The following is a 23,468-nucleotide window of genomic DNA, read 5'->3' on the forward strand; positions in this document are numbered from 1 at the left end:
GCATTGGGGTTGGAATTCTGCTTTAATTAGGCCATTACCTGACCTTCAAAGCTGTATTTTCTTCCTCCTCTGCATGCTATGCTGGAGGAAGGGCTGCTGGAGAAGACAGGAAGGGCCCTATCTGATCGTTATCGAGAGCGGACGAAAGCCATGCGTTGCCTTTGCCTTTTGACGTGTGCAATTAGTTTGGCTTGTGTGGAGGAAACATGTCAAGGTAAGCGGCCGTCTCTGTCTTTCCCCTTGCTGATCCCTGACAAGGTCCATCATTTGCTCCTCATGTGAAAATCTATTCAATCACCTGTTGGCAGTGGTCTCCCTCTCATAAAACTTGCAGCATATCCTGATTGTACACCACCATGAGATGCCTTTGCCCAGGCAGTGCGTCACGCGGTGGCCTGCCACTACCGTTAGGCGGTTTTACAGGCCAAGTGCACTCCAACTCTCCTCGTAAAACTTTGTTTGAACTCGGGTGTTTCTACATCTCTTTGCCCCCCCTGTTCAAAAGAAGCTTTTCCATTTTTATGGGGATACAAGGATCCTTCTGTCCAGGGCACGTGACATCGGTGGTGCTCACCAGGAGCATGCTGCCGTTGCCCCCGCTTCCGAGCAATCCCCTCCCCGCTGGCCCAGCAGCGTCCCACGGCTCTGCCGCCCCTGTGGCCTCCCTGTCGGAGATGTCATGTGTCTCCTGTGTTTGCTCTGACTTCTCGGTCTTCTCAGGCAGGGATCTGTGCTAATGCACTTACCTTCGGAAAACCAGTGAAATCAGTTCCTGCCTGGAACTGCTGCTGGCAGCCACCAGCGCTCAGCACGCACAGGGGACAGCCCCTCCGTGGCTGCGTGTTGCAGGTGACTCTCATGGAATGCAAAAGACCTGTTTTGTGTTTTTTTTTAATAAATAGATATAAGAATTTATTTTCATTTTAAAGTTCAGTTCACTAGATTTAAGTAATGCTCTACTTATGAGAAACAAAGTCAAAAGCAAAGAAATCCAATGCAAATGCTGAGAGGGAATTCACTTTTAATTCACCTTTTAGGCCAATTGCAACCGTGTTGCTGATAGGTTATGCTGAGGAAAGGCATTAAGCTTGCTCCGTATGCATCTCTCGAAAGCATATGCATGTGCCCTTCCACTGCTGCTGAAGGGGTGGCCCCTTGCCGCTCCCAGCGTGAGCCATGGTCACAAGTCTCCGGTCATACCCTCCATCTCGCTGCAGATTTCCTGTGTGGCCACGGGAAAGCCGTTTTAAACTCGTGCTATCTCCTTGGCTTTGACCAGAAGTGCTGCTAATCCTTTTCCTTCTTCTGAGTTGAATGTGCATGAATACCGATGGTGTGGTGGGCCGGCGGCTGCGAGAGCTCTGTCTGTCCCAGCACTGTGCAGATAATTTGTATTTGTCCCCATTTGGGTGCTTATCTCAGCAGATGGTGATGCCAGTGATGCTCTCTGGTGTCACTTAGGACACAGTGGAGAATGTTCGTGGGAAAGGTTTGCAAAAAGCTTCGTTTCTTTAATCACAGACATTTTTTTTTTCTCTAAGCAATATTTGAAGGATGATGGAGTAGCAGTTGAGCCCATCAGGGGACAGAAATCAGGTAACGTGTTAGAAAAGTAGGGATATTCAGAGATGAGGATAATGGAAACAGCACAGGATTTTTATGGTGCTATTATATGGTTAAAAAAAGTACTTAGCTCTGTTTTATAAAGGGGAAAATTGAAGCATGGCAAGATCCAGTGGCTTCCCCAAAGGCATACAGGAAATTTTTTTTGTTGGCACTAACACACAGAGTAATCTGGCCAACAAGTAACTGAAGTCCAGTGCTGCCGGAGAGCCCTGGGAGCGTGGTGTCTGAGCCAGACAAGGCCCTGTCCTCACCCGCTCTTTGCCAAGACCCTGTTCTGCAAGCAGGGACCTACATGCGGCTGCCCAAGTCCAGGGGCGGTGGCAGGACCTCCGTCTGTGCCAAGCTGCCGCGAGATCTTGGCGGGGCGTGGGGAGGGAGCGAAAGCAGTGGGCAGCCGGGGTGCTGCCTGCATCCAGGCTGCTCGCCTGCCCCCCTCCCCTTTTTAGGAGGTGGCAGTTGTACGGTTACAGTGACATGACTGGTAATCAGAAAGATGATTTGTGCTTTTTATCACTCTATTGCCAAAGGGCCTGCTCTTTAATCTGATGGCATTCAGAGCTGAACCTGCGGACAGATAAACCATTAGCTGCTAAGTTCAGTCTTTATCAGGCTCTGAACAACTCGCGGGAGGCAGCTACGGGGCTGCAAGCTCAGGAGAGCTCGGCAGGGACAAACTCCTTGCCGTTGCCCCACGCCCGTTGCCCCTGCCTTGCTACCCTTTACGCTTCGCTTCTGAGAGCAGGCCGAAGCGCTAAGGAAACGAACAACCTCATCTTAATCGTTCGTTTCCTTTAGAGGCTTCTGTACAGCAAAAACTGCCCAAAACCCCGGCGGGGGAGAGAATAAGGCCCTGGCTTAGCGACCGCGGGGCGGGGGGCAGCGGCGGGCGCGGGGCCGCTGCGGAGCCGCCGAGCCGCCACGAGATGGCGCACGAGGAGCGGCACCGCGGGGCCGCCCCGCCCCGCCCCGCCCCGCCCCGCCCCGCCGGGCTGCCCCGCCCCGCCGGGCCGCCTCGGGCGCGCGGGGGCGCCGGCCACCGCCCCCCGCCCGCCACCGCCACCGCCAGCGAGAGGCTGGCGGCAGCAGCGAGGGATGGGAGGGACCTCCCTCTGGGATGAATACGGGCGCTATTTTTCCTTTCCGGGCTTAGCCCTTATTTTAAGTAGGGTGGCTTTTCTGGTGGCTAATTTTAGTGCTAAATTGAGCCTAATTACTATAATATAATGAAGGGCTGCTTTAAGTTAAGTAATGACCCTTGCATTGTATTTGTATGAATGAAGAATTAACCTTAAAAGGTTGCCCTTCTCAGAAAATGGATTGCACACTCGGTTCTTTCTATTGATTAGTTTAGGTATTTAAAGTGCTGCATTTTGTCTCACCAGCTGCCCGGTAAATTTGTCATGATGATACTTAAAGGAGCAAATTGACGTTGTTTATTTTCTCGAACCTTTCTGGCATATTTCTTGGCTTCTTATTGCACCTTTGAGCAATATAGTATTGTATGAAGGAACAGTGATAACCCTTCTGCTTAAATAAGCATGACAGCATAACATCTCTGTTCAGCTGAAACACCAATGAAAGGGATGCTGCAGTGCGAAATGTATATTACATTGCAGCTGATGGAGTGAGGTTAGCAATCCTGAAGAGGTTTTCAAGAGGACTAGAGTCTTCCCACATTAAATGAATGATGGGAGGGTTTGTCAGAATTTCTGTTCACTCCAAAAATTGAAGTTCATTTCTCCTTGGAGCTGCCAGACAACGGGAGCCATCCTTGCAAAGTACTTCAAGACTGGGTAGTGTTAGAGATTTTGAATGTGACATGTGCAACTAAGCAAAAAGAGACAGGACACGTGCATGCGTTTCTGTATTATAGATTTCTGAGGAAGTAACAGGATGATGTATTTTTAAGTTAAATATGGGCATCTGTTTTCCTACTGAAGTTTTTAAAGCTTTTTAAATTTTCCCAAAAATGTATTGGGGAATGGGGAGAATTTTGTGCTCTGATGCTAGCAACAGCTGAAAACCAGCCCTGTGTGTGCTGCCGCAGGAAGCACCGCTAGCCGTGGTTGTGCCTCCAGAGGTGGGGTGTTTCCCCCGCTGGCGCCCAGGGAGTAGCCTCGGCACTGCTTGCCCCAGGCTCTCATTTCTGGGGGGTGGGTGAGGGTGCTGTGTCTCCGTGTCCCCTGCAGGCTGACCCCACCGGTGCCTCCCATGGAGGGCTGGGGAGCACGGCTGTGGGTGCGGGTGCCCCATGTCAGGGCGCGGGAGGTTTGCAGGCACCGGCCATGGCCAAGCCAGAGTCCCCACTCCCCATTCTGGGCCGGGGTCCCGCCACCCCCATCGGGCTGCACTGCCCAACATGGGTGAGGGGCAGCGAGCCTCCGCCAAGGCGGCTATTTCCACAGCTGACAGTCTCTAGCGTGCTCCTTCTGTTACCTCTCTGGTTTCTCAAGTTTACAGATCTGCTTTTGGCCCCTGCGTGAGCAATTGCCACCCCTTTCCTAACCCCATATCCCAGCCGGCGGTAGGAATACGCGCGCCACTTAAATTCCTCAAACAAAATGGAAATGGAAAGTCTTCGGTTTAGTTGAAAAGAACAGTGAATTCTGTTCGCAATCTGTAATGCAATTAGCGTTATTTGGCTTGGCAGCCTTCGGAGGGCCTGCGTGGGCTGCAGGCTGCGAGGGCCTGGAGTCAGCCTCCGTCTAGGAAGCAGGACTTGGGAGGAACTCTCGGTAATTTTTACATCTGAAGTGTCTCAGTGCTTTTTCTCCATCTCCTCTTCCCTCCACCCTCGGCGTTCAGATGCTGCAGCCGGTCCTTTTTCCCAGCTGGGAAGGGGCGAAATCAGCCGGTCCTCCAGCCCCTGCCCGCCTCCACGCCCCCGCCAGCCCCGCGGGTGTCTGCGTCCCCCTGCCCGGCCAAGGGAAAATAATTCTGGGTCAGAACTCACTGAGCCATCTGTGTTTCTGAGGCTAAATTATTTCTTGCAAAGGAAATAGCATTAGGTTGGTGTATCTGGCCTGCTAATTGCTTTAACTGGCTGAAAAGATTTCGGTCTGTTCTTGAACTGTTTGTGCAAACTTAACAGAATAGTGCTACCTTCAGATCCTGCCCCGTCCGCAGCCAGAACGTATAAACAAGTCTTTTGGTAAGAAAAGCAGCACAAAGTTTCAAGCTATGCTAGCAGAGGTTGTGAGAGACAGGAAGTTATGGGCAAATTGATTTCACCACTGGGAAACTAGGGATCTTTTTTTTCCCCCCAAGTAATGACTGTAAAGCATGCTAATGCTATTCAACATTAGTGCATTAAAGTGTGGCCTTATTAATTCAAGACATAAAGGCAACAAAATAAGCTGTTAAATTTAAAATATAATACATATATAATGAGAAAAAATGTGTGAAAGCTTTATTCAAATGAAAATGCAGAATTGTTTGAGCTAGTGAAGTATCTTTTGTGCTGAGTTATGAGCATATGTAATAGATTTAATTATTAATTTCTCCATTGTTCTATGCACACAGACAGGGTTCAAGGCACAGTCATTCTCTGGCTTTCATGGATCTAATTTGTATAATTATTGCCTGAATAAAGAATTGCTCCGATTCCTAGCTCACTTTTTTCCTCTCCTAAGTACTACCTCACTGCTGCTTTCCAAAAAGAGAGCACCTGCCAGTTCTTCAGGAATCAGCTGATCACTTCCAGTGATGAGGCACACTCCCGGTGACGTTCCTTTTCAAGCCTTTTTGTCTAAATGAATTATTGTGCATCCTTTTTAATTTTATTGAACAAATTACATTTGTCAAGGTCTAGCTTTGTAAATAAATAGCTAGAGACACATTGCTGCTGTTCAAGGTCTCTTGTTCTATTTATGGAAGCCAGATGAATGTGAAACAAAAGAGAAACTTTTCTCTAAAAGCAATTATCTTTCTGCATTCCCATCAGTATAATTATATTGCAGGGAATTTTAAGAAGTCATACAAGTAGAATTGAATACTTAAAATCATGGCTGAATCGTTATGCAAAAGCTGAGCAGAGCGTCTTGCCTCATGCTAACAAAACATGCCATAGCTGACAGTACTCTTACACCTTTACGCCTGAAATGTATGTGTGTATTCATCATCAAATAAGAACCTGAGATCCAAGAGTATGCTATACGTATGAAAAGTATTTGTGGGAATAACTACAGAATTCCTCTCAGTTTTGAAGTACTAATATTAATGGGTTGAAATATTTTATGACTCAGGCATTTAAAAAGTCATGGCCCTGCTCCGTGAGTATCTTTAATAACGAGTATTTTCTTTGACTTTGGAGACACATTGTGTTATTAAAACAGGGCATCTTCTTTGTTAATGGAAAGGTTTTCCTAGATGGTAAAAGGAATAAAGCCCAAGAACACACAGCAAGGTCCAGACTGTGTTGGTAGAGGAGTCTGGTAAAATTCATTATGTTGACGGTGCTTAGAGCAAAACCGTTATGACTTTTTAAGAAGCTGCCATACCGGCATGGTTTGTAAAAAGTCACATCATTTTGAGGGGGAGTGGAGAAAGTCTGTCAGGAGAGTAAATTCTTTTTGTCCATTGTCCCATCAAATTTTGTGAGCTTTTGTTGAAAAGATAGTAATCTTTTTTAACTTGTTGGGAAGATGCTGTCAGACCACCAAAATAAAAATTATGGGGATGTTCTATGGGTGCTTTTACACTCCTGTCAGAGCAGAAAGCTCAACAAAAGCAGCTGCAGGGGTACTTCTTGAGGAGAAGCAAGACCAGGCTCGGCTGAAAGCCTTCTTCAAAAGCAAAGGAAACGGAGGTCCTGTAGCAGGGATCTGCTACACCATGGCTAATCTCTCAGTTTATACCTTCCTTTGCAGGGCGGTGCTATGGAAAGGTGAGAATATGATAGTGCAATTAAAAACTATTAAACAATCCTTGTATGAGGAAATGAAATAAAAGTGGCACGGGATAAATATATGATGTTTCCAGATTTGAATTTGTAACCTATATGTTTAAGTGTATATTTGCATTTAATACTAGAAATAGACAGATGTATTCTTTCCAGCTAGATTTTTCCTCTCACCTCCTCCACTCCTGCTGTATCCAGGGTTGCTGTCTTTTTCCTTTGCTCTACTGCCCCTTTTGCCCTTTTCCAGCCTTTCTCATGTCAAACAGGACCATGTAAATCAAACATTTAACACCCGGCTATGAAGAAATGAGGTATTTAGCCCAACCTTGGCGAAGAGCTTTAGCAAGTCAGGAAATGTTCATAACTCCCCGTGCCATGGCAGACGGCTGCACAAAGCTGCGCACTGAGAGGTGCCCGTCCCACGCGGGACCGGCTCCGTGCTGCACACCTACAGCAGCTCCAGCCCAATGTTTTCTTTTCTGTGAAAGCCATTTTGACTGCCATGTGTTTGCATTTATTTCCTTTCCGGCTCCGTACATGACTCATCCGCAGCAGGACGGAGGAGCCAGGGCAGAGCTGGGCTGCCTGCGAGCTCCTTTCCCTGCTTCCCAGCCCTGTTTTGGGCAGCTTTCTGGAAGGCAGTCCTACGGTGAGGAGCTGTTCGCCAGGCTGCAGGAATTAACTCGCCATGCTCAGGGCAGCTGGGCTCAGTGTCACTTTGCAGGGCAGGCACGCGAGGGCTGTCCTCTTCCCGTGCCTTGATACGAGAGACTGAGATGCTTCTCCCTCTGTAAAGTGATAGAGGCAGCTTTTATTCACTCTGGCTTGAACCTTGCCGTTCCCTATAGGTTACCCACAAAGCATACTGCCACAGGTCTGCCGTTCCCAGATTTTAGTTCAATCCAAACCTAATCTTTTCTTCTTTTTCCAGAAGTCCCATTGGCGCCAGAGTTTTCTTGCGTTCAGCCATGGGCAGGGTTACAGTAAACGGTTTCCTCTCGCTTCCTTCTGGGATCTTGTGCCAGGACAGGAGATACGTTTCCATCTGAGGATCCTCCTTGGGAAAGACTCTTATTTCAGGGGGGGGTCATGCCTGAACCATAATGGTATTTTAACTGACTTTTGGTTTTTAGTAATTTCTCCTCCCCCCTCCAATAATCTGCAAATCTGTTACCAATCAGAATATGATACGTATCCTCAGCCAGTTTCAGTGGGGCTTATTTCTATTACATCTGGCAGTGTGTCCAGCAGGGGAGAAAAAAACCTTGACCAGAATTAGCTGCACTGAAATCAGCTGAATTTTGGATGTGTTCAACCTTTTTGGCCAGACTCATTCCGGTTCATGAGAAGTAATTATCTCTTGAGCATCACATTAATATTAAAGATCCATAGGCATTAGCGTTTAGGCAATATACCTTCTTCCCAGCTCCAAAAAAAAGATGTGGGATAATTGATCTGAACATGCTCCAAATGTGCATATGTCTTTATTTATGAATTCCAGCGTGGATTGTTTGGGAGGATAAGGCAGAATAAGGAAAAGCAGGCAAAAATGTGGAGACCTCTCATCTCCCTGGCCATTTCTGTTAGGAATAGTTATAATCCCCTGAAAATGAGTTGTGAAAGCTAACAGCATGTTAATAGCCTATGTTACAAACACTAAATCCCTTCAACTGGTATTTCTGATTTACGCCTTTCCCTATTTCTTAGATCAGGGAATTCATGGTAGCTGGAGCTTGCTGCTGCCTGTGGCCAGGCTGGTTGCTGGAGAGCCAGGTTTGGGCTCTGATGGTTCCTCTTCCTAAGGTCAGTGTGAAATTGCACCCCAGCTTCTGCCTGCTGAAGGAGAAATTGCCCTTGGAGCACCCAAAATGCTGTCTCCTGCAGGGTGTCCATCAGCTGGTGCGCATCGGCTGCGGGGATGCTGGGGTGACCCGTCCCGGACACGGAGGTGAGGATGGCTGCGCTGTGTCCCTGGCTGTACGCATAGCAAACTGTGGCCTCAGGTGTTCGGGTACTGCTCGCAGCCAAAGACCCCGCGAAGACGGCAGCGCTGCTGGCTTAGGGCTGGGCTCGAGCCACCGGGCAGCCCCACGCTGACGCACTCCCATACCTTCCATCATGACTGTGACACTTGCATCTGTGCTCAGGTATGCTTATGGATATGTAGATAGTATTGCATCGCTCATCCTTCCACTGGCAGAAAATTCGATTGCTGCACACTAGCCAGCAATGTCATTACATTAAATAGAAGGGGAACTTTTTCCTTACTGAATTTTTTATTGTGTTCAGCTTCACTCAGTAGGGGAAAACAAGTCTATAAAAGTGCCGCTAGCTTGTTTCAACTTCTGCACGTGCACCCACCTCATTTTCACGCCCTGGCGAGGGGTGTCAGACACAGCCTGGCCGCCCGAGCGGTTGTGGACTGGCCCAATTTCCTGCAGAGCGCAGCGAAGGCCGTAGATATCAACTTCAAAGGTAAACAATTACCTTTTATTATCACACATGGCTTTAGCTCTACCAGTTTCAAATAGCACATAATCACAAGTCTGTGATAACATTTACTCCTGATGAGAGAAAATTTACCAAGTACTAAATTGCTGCTGAGATGACGGGAACATGAGCCAGGCAGGAATTAACTCCGATGATGAGTCAGCAGACGTTAATGTCTTGCACCATGCTGGAGACATCTGCCGAGCCGTCCACTGTTGAATCATCTTAAATATTTCTGTGTTATTACCTCTCCAGGAAAAAACATTGGAGAACTTTTGTGTCTCTGTGTTATATATGCATAAGCTATTTTAAAATAAATATATGCAGGCACATAACAAGGGTATGCGTTTAGGTATGTAGGTAATTTTCAGCTACGGGAAGGATGAGCAACCAGCAACTATTTAAAGTAAAACATGCATGGAAATGCTAATAGCAATTGCCTACATTTTGTGCTTGGAAAGCGATAGCTTTGCTCAGTCGTGGCTCTGATGAGCCTGGGGGGGTGACCTCGCATCCACGCCGTACGCCCTGAACCTTCACGCAGACCAGCCTGGCCAAGCTCTTGGAGTAGGAGCTAAAAGTTCACTGAAGGCTCCCCATGTTTTGAAAGTTAATCCCTTCAGAACAGCTGCAGGGTGCTGTGTTCAAGTGTGTCATCATTTCAGCTTTTTCCAGTTTTTTCCCATACGCCCAGAATGTCAATATGTAGTTAGATAAATGTAGTATCTAGGTGCAATCAAGAGCTTCAGCTGAATTCAGTGGAGAGGGGCAAATGACTTCTTAAATGAGATCCTTTTCCACCAAAGGCCCTGCAACTGTGCCATCATACGCTGTCCTCCTTCTGCTGCGGATCTTCAGCAGATGCTAAGACAGTGGCGTATAACTGGGGGTGCTGAAGGACTTTGGACAGTGTGACCATTGCACAAAGGAAAAGGCTGAGCTTTCATTTAGTAAATTCTTTGTTGCATTCAGCTTAACTCACTGCAGCAAAACAACTCAGGTTGTTTCAAAGTACGTTGTCTGTTCTGGCCTTAATTAGTTTAAACTTTTGCATACATAATTACCCAATTGTATGCACATAAGAACTGTAGTAATTCACTGCAAAGCTGCATTTTTTGAAACTCCAACTCTCTGAGGTCTGGAGGTCAAAAGTTAATTCTAGTGAGATATGTGAGAGTTGTCCATGTTTGCCAAAAAAAATTGTTGTTTCAGGCATTCTGCAGTCTGAGTATCACTGTTCCAACTTGCGTTTTTAAGGTTTCCCCACCCCCTGAATTTTCAGATGCAACTTAAAAAAACCACCACCCAACCCACCCAATGTTTTGGAAAGCAGGTGAGAGCAGGCTTGGCTGTTGCCGAGGGGACGTGGGAAGCACAAGCTGACAGTGGAGCTGGTGCTCCGCAGGTGCAGCCACGGGGCGGTGGGACCAGACAGCCTCATGGTGCCCATCCGCCCTCTCCTTCTGTTCTCCTCGCTGCCGTGGATCCTGGGCTTAGCCTCCGCTCAAGGCAAGCCCATGGCTGCCTGCCATCTGATGGAGGTGCTCTGAGCCCGTGTCCCCCTCTTCCTGGGGCCTGGGGTGGGCGCGGGTGCCCACTGGTCCCCACTCAGTGGCCTGAGGACCTCAGGGCTTCTGAACGGGTTTGATGGTAGATGCTTAAAATAGCTCAAAGGAAATGACGTGAACATCCCCTGCGGGCTGAGTTTGTGCAAAAAAACCCACTGCTTTTTCCAAAAATTAGCTCTAGCAACTCATCTTGAGGTGCCCTAAAATAACAACTTAGTATTTAATGAACATGAAGGGGGAATTAAGTAAATCTAAACAGTAGCTTGGTTTCAGACTTCTCAGTAGTGGCTGCACAAAAGTAAGGCAGTGTTTTTAGACCAAATAAGAAATCCATCCTTTGAGGATTGGTTTACAGTCCTCCAGAATTTTCCACGAGGTTAATAACCAAGTGAAACGTCCTAGCGGGAACGATCACGTTCCTGCTACTGCCCAGTCATTAGAGTGGTGCGTCAGGAGGTTTCGAGTAAGTCACAGTATTTTTCTTCTTCAGTGGAAGACGATGCATCTCCATATTTATTTGAAAAGCTTTCTCCCATTTTCTTTTGCATGCTGAACTTCTTGGGCACAGTGCATTAACTCTTCTTGAAGTACAAAATGGAGAATACAAGTGCCAGAACATTTTTGTCAATGGTTTCCAAAAACTATGGAATTTCCTGCCCAGCTACATCAGATCAGCCAACAACTTTGTAATTGCTAAAAACAGCCTGTTGATTTTCCTCCCAAGTGTTTCAGCTGGCCTGGCTGAGCTTTCTCTTTTCCACTGTCTTGAGATGTTTCTCTCATTGTGCACTGTGCTGTATTTTTATGGTCAACATATCCTATAGCAAACAATTTCAGGCTGATGGCGGAAGGGAGATTGGGTTCAGGTTAGAGATTTAAGCCTGGGACGGGGAGCCAGGAATGCCTCAGTTCCTGGACCAGATCTGCCACTAAATCAGGAATCCACATAAAGCAAAGCCACATGATGAGCAATTGTACGACGATTTGATTTTCTGTGCAGAGGAGGAAGTGAGTGTTTGAATGCGGTTCTCTCCTTGGCGTGCCCGCTGCAAACAAAGCTGCGGCTACAGGTGGGCCGTGAGCGAGGGGCAGGGAGCAGGTTCCCTCCAAGGGAAGGCTGAGGTTCGGGAGGCTGCTGTCTAATTGGGGACCAGGAGTTTTCACCAGAGCGGTACTTGGACTGACATCTCAGTGGTAAATGCAAATAAATTAGTTAAGTACGCCTATATGAAATTTTCCTGCTGAAAAATTCATTCTATAAAAACATTTATACTGTATTCTTTATTGTCAGCTAATCCTGCCCAAACTCATTAAATGGCAGTGTGTGGGTTACTCGCTGTCAGTGAAATTATCAAAGGCATTTTTCAGCTGGTGCACCGGGAAAGCATGTGCTTCAATGCCAACTAAAACAATAACGAGGAAATGTTATGATCAGACTTGACCAAATGACCTTTCCCATTTTAGATTAGTTCTTAATTTCAGCGCAAGGGTCATCCTGTGAGAATACTTACAATAAGTCACTGCTCACCTCTCACATGAAAAAGAAGTGACTTATTAGAAATCTCACTGTACTCATTGCAGTTAATGAGATGTGGAAAGCTTTGTAATTTGATTTGCTGGACCATATGCTGTAAAGGGATACTGCTGATTTCATTCCTCCACATTTAATTTAAGCAGTATGCAATGGCTTCTTCGTATGGCTACTTATATAATAAAAATTAACTTGAAGTATAAAAAAAATACACCATTGTGGGGTTTATTACTCTATGTGGTTGAGTTTCAAGTGTTTTTCATTGAAACATCTGTAAGTAATGTGTAGGTCTAATTTTAAATCCTGGCAAATATTTTCCATTTAACATTTGGTTTTACTGACAGGCTTGGAGCGGTGGTTTTCAGAGCTTGTCAGTAACAGATATGTATTTTCAAAGATAAACATTTTTTTAATTGAAGATAACTGTAATTCAATACCTGCTTTTCCTATCCCTCTTGCATTTTAGCAGTTGCAAGCAGCAACGCAGATACTTGTCCCGTCTTCCTGCAGACCCTGGCCACGGCAGCAGCACCGCAGCGGTTCGGGCTGTTCCTCACGGGCGGTCCCAGAGCGTGGGGCAGCTGTGTGGGGCCGCGTGGGGCACCCGCGTGGGGCACCCGCGTGGGGCAGCCGCGTGGGGCAGCCGCGTGGGGCAGCCGCGTGGGGCTGCGTGGGGCTGCGTGGCCTTTGGCAGAGCGAGCGCAGCCACGAGCGTGGGCTCGCCCCTTGAGGGAAGAAGGTGACAGCGTCAGGAGATGGTGAACTCCCCGAGGATGTCTCCTTCAGAGATGTCCCTTCGGACATTTTGCAGGGGACAGTCACCTCCGGAGGGTGGATTTGGGCCTCAGCCCTGGGCGGAGCTTGGCCGCGTGCCGCGACTCAGCAGCACGCGCTGCGCTCTCAGGGCCAAGTGCGCTCGCTTGTGCCGCAGTGGCTCACCGTCAAGGCTTTATTTCAGGTTATTTGATTTTCGGCTGCAGACAAAATGAAACAGCTCGAACAGGCAGGCTGGCCTGCATAGCCCATAAAAGCGAAAACCAAGCTGACTTGTCAGCGCGCGTCGTGCTGCCCGGCGAGAGCTTGCACGCTCTTCTGGTCGTGGTGCTTCGTGTGAGAGCCTGAGCCGCAGCCGGGCTACAGGCGGGGCTAGAAATACCCAGCGTGAGGCAATGAAAGGTCAGTTTGGAAGTCTAATATTAAGATTGTTTTCAAAAAGAAGTCCTGGAAGGCTAGAAATGCGCGACACTCACTGGTTTCACCTGAAAGAAATGCCAGAGCGTTATTTGCAATTAATGCCACGGTGTCCACGAGCTCTAAACAGGACTGTGTGTGTTTTAATCTAACCCATTGGTTAAATTTGAGATCAGGCCAAGAATCTTCTGAAGTGAAGTTGCTGCCCGTGGGGGAGCGTGGCGAGGGAGGCCACGGTCCCGCACCGCAGCAGGGCTGCAGCAGCTACAGAAACACGGCCATTTTGTGAGGTGCATGGCAAAGGGACAGCGCCCATTCGTGTTCCCCTCACTCTGTCTCTCCCTTCCTCTACACTTTACTGTTTCCTCACCACGATTTTAAAAACAAGTTTAATTCTGCTTTTCAGTGAGAAATAATAATAGTAAATTATTTCCCTTAGACCCAGACTGTCATCTTGTTGAACCCTGAACTGCAGCAGCAGAAAATGGGGTTTTGGCACGGGGGGATTAGCTGCAGCAAGCAGCTGTGGCCGGAGGATGCCGGAGGGAGGCCAGCGCTGGGCGCTGCGGCAGCCGGCGGGAGCACAGGGACCTCCGCTCTCCCACAGCACCGTGCTGAGCTCCCAGGAAAGCGCATCAGCGTTATCCGAATTTAACGGCTTTACATTTAGAGGCAAACACGTCTTTGGTACTAAAGACGACCCGTTTCTTTTTAATTTGGAAAGTGCCTTTAATGCTTCGTGGCGGGTTGTGGTGTGGGTTCAGCGGCTGAACCAAAGGCACGGGCTGAAAGCCCTCTGCGCTTCTTGGGTCTGAGTCCTCCTTGGTGGGAACCCCGCCAGGAATCAAAACACGGGCCCTTCAAGCGTGGCCCTCTGGATTAAAAAAATAATAACAAAATCAGGTTTCAATTTTAATATGTCCCTGTTTTCTTTCATCAGAAGTTTTGAAATGCTTCTGAGGAGGTTGGTGATAGTCATAATCTCAGCTACAGTGATTTCTCATAAACATTGAGAGAAACTGCAGCTTTACTGAATATAACGTCTGTTTTAAATGGCTGGTGGTTCACTTGTTTTTAATATGAGTACAAGCACAGAGGCAAGTAAAATCTAATGAAAGCACTTAGAAGATTTTGTTTTGATACCCCACAGCAGCCCTGCTTTATACGGAAGAGGGAAAAGATTTCTTTATAGCCAGGCCTGCAGAAGCCAGAAATTTAATCTTGCTCCACAACTTATTTTATTGCATTTTTAATTTTCTCTTGCATTACCCTGACCCTTTTCTATAGCTTTTGACGCCTGGTGCTTAATTACTTATCATTAGCAATGTACATGGGGGCCTTCCTGCATATTTATAAATGTGATCATTAGTACATGGGAAGACAAAGACTTCTTTAAGACCATCATTAGTTATTCTGTTTTCATAGAAATGTTCATTAGAGAAACTACCCACCTGGTTAAATAATTATAATTAAGAATTGGTAATCTCCTTTGCATTTTTAACTTGATCTTCAGGACGTGTGTGCATAGCTAAAGGAGCCTTGTTTGGCCATCTTGCTATCTTTTCTTTTTGATTTGAATTGTCAGGCAGATTTAAATGCTGTGTTTTGGAACTGTGTACCCTAAGAATGATTTATGGAAAGATAGGTTATTAAAAAAAAAAAAGAAAGAAAGAAATCAACCCAGCAATTATCTCTGAATTCATTAACTGCGCACTGGCAGCGAGAGGTTATATAAGCCATTTACTGTAATGCACGGTATGGAGTTAAAACAAAATGTCACCAGAGCCTGATTTCTCTGCCCTATCTGTGGTACTCACTGCAGACACCCAGACTGCGGGAGAACACTTGCAGAAAGGTATCGTTTCCATGTCACGGTATGGTATTGCTTGGAAATGCCGATAATAAACGCGATAGTGTCAGTACTCCTGCTCCCAGCCATCATGGGGAGCTGGTGGGAAACCCGTCCAAAATGTGTGCGTGTGCCCGTCTGCTGCGAGGCTGCGGGGAAGGGAGAGCATCGCTCCTCCGTGCCCGCGGCGGCTGGCACAGGGAGGGCTCACCTCTGATAAACCACAGCGATGGGAAGAGCTTGTCAGTGGCATAAATATAATCTGTAAACAATTAAGCAGCTACTGCTCATTCAGGGCAGTTTTGAGAAGCAAAGGAAGTCTGCAATCAGTTATATCTCCAATTACCATAAAAATATATTAGCCATTCATTCATTTATTAATGATTCATCAGTTAACCACACATAATGAGCAAATAATTAGCAATGCTGTACGGTTGCCAAAATTGAAGAAGTGTTGGCATTTTAAAGATGAAAGGTTGCATTTATGTAAAAAGTCGGGTGGTGATAAAGTTAATACAGAAGATAATTATAAAAGTGGCTGTCCTATTTTAGAGGCTGAGGTCCCACAAAACTTGCCTAATTGAACTGAAATTAATATTCTTCAAAAGCACGCATGTTACTGCATACTAGCTGCTGCATTTACTCGGAGATCTCCCTTCAGTAAGGTACATCGCACAATACAAGTTAATAAAATGCCAGACAGCAAGACTGCGTTCTTTGTTTGCTCGGTTCAGGGCCTTGTGGAAAACAATAAATTGCATTCATGTCAGCCGAGGCCCATCCCTTTGCTAATTACCGTTTGGTGCTGAAATGACTTCTGTGAAATTGGGAGCATGAAGAAACACACAGCCATACAAGGGAGGCTTTTCAGACTACGGCAGTAAATGTGAGATAGGCCTTAGGCGCACAGATGTTAAAACAGTGAATTCCCCTACAGATTACACTAATGGAAACCCTGTCAGGGTAAGTCAAATCCGGGGTCTGTGGTCAAAATCTAATTAATGTTCCTGTACTTAAAAAGAATATGAACGCCTGGAGGTGATGAAGAACGTATAAGAAACTCGCTTGTTTGTAAAATTGCTCGTGCGGATGGCAAGCGCCGCTGAGCCCTTCCTTACGAGGCAACACCTGCTGGAGGAGCTGCTTCCGCCCCTCGGTGCAACGCTGTGGGCGCTGGGCTCGACCCCTCTTGGAAGTCCTGCACAGAAAAGGCTGTTTGCGCCTGGGCCGCCTCCCCAGCGGACAGTCTTCGCCGTCATTAAACGCCCCCTCTTCGTTCGGCACGACCAAGCAGTGTCGGCATTGCTGCTTAGGAAGTACTTGTAGCTGAGGACATGAGAACGGGCCAGCTCCTCTTTGTGCGAAAACAAAGGCTCGCCCGACTAGGTTGAGCTTGAGGACACTGCTGGGGCTCTTACGGCGCTTTCACAGCTGCACTGTGCATGGCCTGTGCAATAACAGAGGAAATGAATTTATAATGCAACAATCTCTTCGTTTTCACAAGCACAAAAATTCCCCTAAATACTTAAAATAACACTCAGAGTGGGACAGACCTTAAATTTTGAATAAATGAAACCCTAATCCAGCGTGTTGCTGAAACAAGCTTGTTATTAAAGAAATAAATTTGAAACAGCAAGTGGTTTGAGAATTTTGGATTTAATTATTTAAATCTACTTAAGATAACTCTCTAGCACTGTGTTTGGGTTTCCTGTTGAGAGCATGTTTTCCAGGAAAGGTATCCCACCCAGTGCCTTGGAAGTATTAACTTTCTCATGCAACAGTGGTTTAAGCAGTAGAGACAAATTATTATTATTATAATAAGGCGAGAAATTGTATGGCAACTTGGTGATATTTCCTGGATGCATCCTGCCATGAAAATTGCACAGAGCCATTCGGGGGTTTGGAGAGACCACCACTCTCCTTGGCTAAATGGCACATGTAATGCAGCTCCAAATGCTCTTCAGATAAGAAAGGGAGTAGTTCCCTTAGCAGTGTTACACGACCAACAGTACCTGAACCAGCAAGTTTGCAATTATAAGCTCATTTGAGGTATTATATGTTATTTAATAGACAAATATTGGGAATCGGACTTTGTTCATTGATGATAGCTATACTTAAGCTGAAATTTACTATTTCATCTTTAGGATGTAAGATTGTCTCCTAATGCCGCATAGATCAAGAAGGCAATAAATCTGTCTTTTCTTTTGTAGGGCCGTAACAGGAGCTTCCTGGATCCTGGGTCTGCGTTTAGGGTAAGAATCAGACAAATGTATTCAAGATGTCCCTGATCTGCACAAAACCCAGGAGAGAGACAAGAACTGGGGAGGTGTTCCTTGTCCCCAGCCATGACCCAGGCATGGGGAAGTTGACTTCCCCCGCAGCCAGGAGTGAGCAGGGGAGAAAACTCCGGCTCTGAGTCACGTTTCCTTCCCCTGGGCTCGTGCTGTGACAGAGGGACGCGGCCACACTGCGTGCCGGCTCGGCTTCACTGCTTGGCTTGGCTCCTGCAGGGCAATCAGGCTGTACGTATGCTGTGAAGAACAGGGATGATGTTTTTGTGTTTGAATATCCTCACAAGTAATCATTTATGTCTTCAAGGCAGAATGCTCATCTTAACCATTTTCTTTCAATGTGTTCTCTCTGCATTGTCCACATTTGCAATACAGCTCTTGCAGGGGGGTTACATGCTAGTTTGGGGGCCAGACTCTGTTGCTGAGTATTGCCAGCACTCACTCTGTCAGTCATGTTGACCACTGTGGCTCAAGTGCCACCCTCCATCACAGGGATGAAGTCTTTCAGCTTTCCTGATGCTACTGAGGTTGCATTGACGTAACTGAATTTGTCCCTTCTGTCATGCGTAAGGGTCGGATTTTAGGGAGCATTCAGCTTTCTAGCCAAAGTTTGTGAGGACAAAAAAAGGCAAATCCAGACTTTCAATTAATCTAGTTAAATGGTTCAAGTACTACTCACAAGTCTAATGATCAACACAGCTGTGTCATCCTCTAAATCCAACCACAACCGACTCAAGAGCTGGTGCTCAGTTCAGCACTGGGTTCTCTAAAATTCACGATGTGTAAGGATGGTGTTCAACCAAAACCCAAAAAATTTGCCCGATTGTTCTCATTCAAGCATGCTCACTGACTTACCTTGTGATTATTAGCAATATTTCCTTTTATAAATTTTTTTTTTTATTTTCAAGAAAAGGTAGTCCTACACATATATTTTTCTTAAGAAATAATGTCTATGTTTATGTGTTACATGAGGCAGATGTTGGTTTAAAGTTTAGTTCTTGCTTAAAAGATATCTTTCAGTCCACTGAAAGGGGTTGATTAGTGTCCCCTAGCTGAACCATTTTTTCCCCTCTGTTGCTTTGACCCATTGATTTAATTAAAGTCTAATAAAGAGAGGGCTGAAAGATTGTTAAAAATCCTTTTTTTTTTTTCATGGATCTGACCTATGCTGGTCTGTCAGTGCATTTTTGACTCGCACACACCCTCTTTAATATGTAAGCACACTGATACAGAGGTTGTCTTCCTTAGAGCCAGTCGTTTTTTTCCCTCAATGGTAGATCAGATTTAATTTTGGTTTTAACCAAAACAAATGCTTTTCTGGAGACCTTTTATTTTAGTGAAAATAAGTAATGAAAAAATAACCAAAGCAAGTCACAGTATCAAAAGGAAAGACCTTAGAAAGCTTAGTGGTGACCCTTTCTTTCTCTGTTTCCTTTCCCATCTTGCCAGCGGAGAAAGGGAACAGAAATTAAAACTCTTGTTTTGCTTTCCAATTAAGTAACAAGAATGAATGGAAGTTTATGAAACATGGAGGGTTTTTCATTGAAAATGCTTGCTACTTTTCAACTTTGTGTCTTGCCTAGGTCAGTGTTAATGCTCCAAAAACTACTTTATATTACTTGTCATATTGCCAACCTCCGCTTTTCCTTTCCCGTCTCCTCCCACCAGCTCTACAGTTTGCTGCTCTCAGGTGAGAAGAGCTTTTCTCAGCATGCTAATTTTGCCGCTGAGCAGGCTCATCCGTACCTTGTAAAAGGGGGATTACCACAAATGTGCCTCCTCTGCTTCGCGGTAGGAGAGGACTTCTGGTGCTGGGGCTCCTGGTGCTATCCCAGCTGTGCCAGGACTGTGATGACGGTCTTCAGAAGAATAAAAAAGGGAAAAAAGCCCCAGCTGCAACTTCAAGGAATGGCTCTAATGTGCTATTCGTGGCGTGAAAGAACAGCATTGCTATCCACAGTGGCAGTTTGTGACTGTGAACCTTCTTAGATGGCTCTCATGCTCAGATTTCCATGCTGCAGCTCGTTAGCAGGAGAGCTGCCTGCAGGGCTGCGGCAGGTTTGCAATACGGCAGGATGTGCACTAAAATAAAAATCTGGTTAGTGGTGGTGTGATCCCAGTGCTGGCTGGGCACTGGCAATTAAACCTGGATGATTATAAGCCACCTGGACTTTGGGACTCCTGGGATGTGACATACCACTTGCTGGGGGCCATCCCTGCCCAGGAAAGCACTAAAGCAGGTGTATAAATCCTACTGCGTTCAATGGGATTTAGGCACGTGCTTAAAGTTAAGCGCTTGTTTAGAGAATTTCCTGAATGAAAACCTGAAAATTGTGCCCAAGAGTAACTTTGAAATCAGATTTAATTTGCTCATCATAACCAGCTGTCATGAGTCTGTGTAAAAAGGGTTTGGTTTTGGATAGATGAAAGACTTCCCAGGCCCTTGGCTTTCGTGTAAGCGCCCTTCCTGGATGCCCAGCACCCTGCTGAGCTGAAGCAGCCCCGCTCAGCCCTGCTTTTATTCCAGGTTGCTCTGTGGTCCCGCTGGGGCTGCAGTGCCAGCCCAGCACTCTGCAGAGCAAACTGCCCTGCTAGCAACTGAAATCGCCCAACTGCGCCTCACCAGCCATACTCCATCCGAGGCAATCTCTGCAGGCTACAACAGAGGAAGAGAAAGTCCATGCTATATTCAGTAGATGAGTGCAAAGGAAAGTTAGGGGAGCAAGAGGAGGGGAGAGGAGATTTGTTTCCAAGTGGAAGAGTCAGCTGGACCTCCCACTTGGAAACATAGCAGGCACCAAGTCCTTTTGTGTCACGGGAGTCAGAAAGCTTCAAGAGCTTTTTCTTTTAGGATTTTTTTTTTTCCTTTATAACCCTTTTTTTCTTACAACAGAGTTTGAGGGTAAACTTGAAGATAAATCTAACATTATACTTACAGCAACCAGTCTCCAAGGAAAAACAAAATCCAACAAACTCAAATTACTACTTAATTCTGTATGTGCACCTTTACATGCATCATCTACTTAAGGCAAGCAGGACTGTGTCCGTGTAGCTGAGAGTTATTTTATTTTTTTCTCAAATACATGGTTAATTAGTCAATGGATGATACCACTGTTGTGTAGCTCTTGGAAAGACTAAATTTGCAATTAAAACATTTTAAAGGCATTCTTTTGTAGAGTCCTGAGGTAATTAAGCTGAAGTGCATGTACACTTCCATATATAAATGTACTGGAGCAGTGGTAGCGGATGTAGTAGTTAAGGTCAGGTAGAAACCAGCCTTGCATTTAGAGTCTTTTTTCCAGTACCTCACTCAAAACCTCCCTAAATCTAAATTAATCTTCCAGAAATGCATGGGAAATTTGGTTTATGAGGGGAAAAAAAGGTCTTGCATTATTACCATAGTCTATCAGTTTTCCCTCAGCGTGATTACATTCATTTTGCGATGCGTGGCTGTTCAGCATTGCCACAACTGAACTTCAGAAGACTTTTTCTAGTATAAAGCATATCACAGGAACAGTCACATTGGGGTGCCCTCACCAAGGCAGGAGCAGGGGCTCAGCCCTGCGTGGCTGCAGCCCGGGGGGCTGGGGGCAGATGTAGGTGAAGCCTTTGCCTGGCCCACAAGAAGGGACTTGGGGACAGCACGGTGCTGCATCAAACCTGGGAGCAAACCTGGCTCTGCTGCTGCGTCCTGCTGCAGCGCTGCTGTGGCCTGCTCCCCTCCCCGAAAACCCCTGCTCTGGGCTGCAGCTTCCCTCTCCGCCTCCCGAAGCCATTCCCTCCCTTGCAGTCTTGGTTCCTCTCCTCCTTGCCAAGTACACTGACTCCAGCCTGATCTGAAAGTTAATTTTAACAAATAACATCTTGGGCCGAGCCAAGTTAGGATCTGGAGATAGGACACGCTGTGGGAAGGGAGCGAGGTGGGGGGGTGTAAGAGAGCATGAACGCTCAGCCTTGTAATATGTGTGAGAGCTGATGCTCTCTGAGCAATCGAGTGCTTATTATTATTTCTCTTGGATAGGTCACCTGGGAGTGGAGGAATTTTTCATTTTAAATTAAAAAGAAATCTTTTATAATGCTCATTTCTGAAAGGAAAAAAAACCCACCTCATCATGGAAGCAATTAGATGGAGGACACATTGAAAGGAGTGATTAGTTGTTAATTTTTGAGCTGTTGGCCATGACAGAGGGTTTTTTTGTCAAGGATTTTTTTTTAAAGGTGTCTTTCATATGCCTATAGTCCAAGGTTACTTCTCATTCAATAGCAATTACCATATGTCCATTACATGCTAGAGACTGCTTGAGGTGGATGCAGTGGTCCCCATCAGAGTGAGTGCCAAGTCAAAATGCCAGCAGCTGTGTGAGCCACGGGATAATTGTTCCTATCTGCTTCTTCTCTTTTCCAAGTCCCAGTAAATGTTCTAGGGAGTAACTCCTCCCTTCCTTGATGCGACCTGAAAGTACAGCCCTCTGGTTTGCATTTCAGGTTCCTAGTCAGCCGTGTCAAGATTTGAACAAGAATCAAGGAGGATAATGGGTCAGATGTAATTAAGAGGTAAAACTACTGGTGAAATAGCTGCACATTTCGTTTTTCTTTCTTTCTGCCCATCAGATTACAAACCTCAGTCCTACCACCACTTAGAAAACCTAATCTGTAACTGCAAAGCCTGTATAACTGCTCTATTGTATCAGATGGAAACCAACTAACCAGACACAATACAAAAAAATAAGCACATTGTACCTCAGAAAAATATGGGGCTGAAAACACAGAAAAAATGCAGTCTTGTTAAAATATGGACATGGTCCAGTAATGGAATGAGTAGGGAAACTTGAATGGATCAGAGTCAAAAAACACTCTGCTTAATTCTTGGGGTTTTTTATTTGCCATTCAGCTTACATCAGTGTTAACATCTACTGAGAAATGCAGCCATTTACAATTTGCAGTTCAATGTGTAACTTTAATTAGTATGAAAATTAAAGGGCAACTATAGGCCAATGTGAATGATTATGGAAATACATGTGCATCACATGCAATGCTCTCATTTAATTAATCGTCTTGTAAACTATATCGAGCACTTTAAGTCAGTTGCTGAGTATAACAACTCTATTTTAAATAACCACTTAATACTTAACAGGATGTGGAGAAAACACTATAGCACACGACTGCTTCTCAAGTTTCAGTGTCTGAGATTTTTTAAAGCTGACCCAAGTCAACCCAAAGAATGTTTAACACCCCGTGTCTGAACACAAGAAACTCTGTGATGTATAGACATTCAATTACATTTTTTTAAAAGTGAGAAACATTTTGTAAAATAGTGACTTTAGAAAACTAATTGGCAGCAGCAAACTTGAGAGTGAAGGCCAAAGCTAGAGGGGACCTTTTACTACAGTAACTCTAGTCAAGGAAAAGGAAAATGAAAATAAAGGCATCTTTGTTTCTCAGTCAAATTAGCTGATTAAGAAATAAAACATTTTAACATGCTTTAAATGCAGCATTAATTATTTATATGAAAAAAATTAAAGCCAGGTTCCATGAATGACACTTTGTGTGTGTGAATTGAACGTTACGGGAATAGTAATCCTTTTACATTCATGCCTTACTTCATTAGGCAAAACTAAATATTAAGGGGCTCTATTCATTCAAAAAATTCTTATGCATTCAGGTCACACCTTTTCTATTGCCTTTTTTTTTTAGGACTACAGTTTACAGCACTGATTTTTAAATATGATTCAGGAAAAGCAATCTACTTCTACAGGACAGGCTCTAGTAAACAGATGTGTTTAGAAAAGGACAAAGATACAGTGGTGGGTCTTGCTTGTCATCAGTAAAAAGGCCCAGAGTCATATTGTATGGTCTTAAAGCTGGTGTAATAACATAGAAAATCAGATGCATTACTGGTAGGGAAGCTTTGAACTCTGTGAAACCTTTTTTTCTATAGATTGATTAGTAAATTATTCCCCCCCCCTCATTGATTGTTTCCAATGACTGGGAAGTGCTTTATTCAGGTGAATGAAGAACAGAG

General features: G+C 45.5%; 1 long non-coding RNA gene across 1 annotated transcript; it reads left to right on the forward strand.

The window, feature by feature from the left end:
- Nucleotides 1-1,541: 1,541 nt before the first annotated feature.
- LOC142084933 (uncharacterized) lies at nucleotides 1,542-22,896 on the forward strand. The gene is made up of 6 exons (XR_012674491.1): nucleotides 1,542-1,596; nucleotides 8,234-8,329; nucleotides 8,411-8,673; nucleotides 8,816-9,001; nucleotides 17,366-17,407; nucleotides 21,932-22,896. It is a non-coding gene; the product is annotated as an uncharacterized LOC142084933 (long non-coding RNA).
- The last annotated feature ends 572 nt before the right edge of the window (nucleotides 22,897-23,468 follow it).

Source organism: Calonectris borealis, chromosome 8 (assembly GCF_964195595.1).
Source record: "Calonectris borealis chromosome 8, bCalBor7.hap1.2, whole genome shotgun sequence".
Classification (NCBI taxonomy): domain Eukaryota; kingdom Metazoa; phylum Chordata; class Aves; order Procellariiformes; family Procellariidae; genus Calonectris; species Calonectris borealis.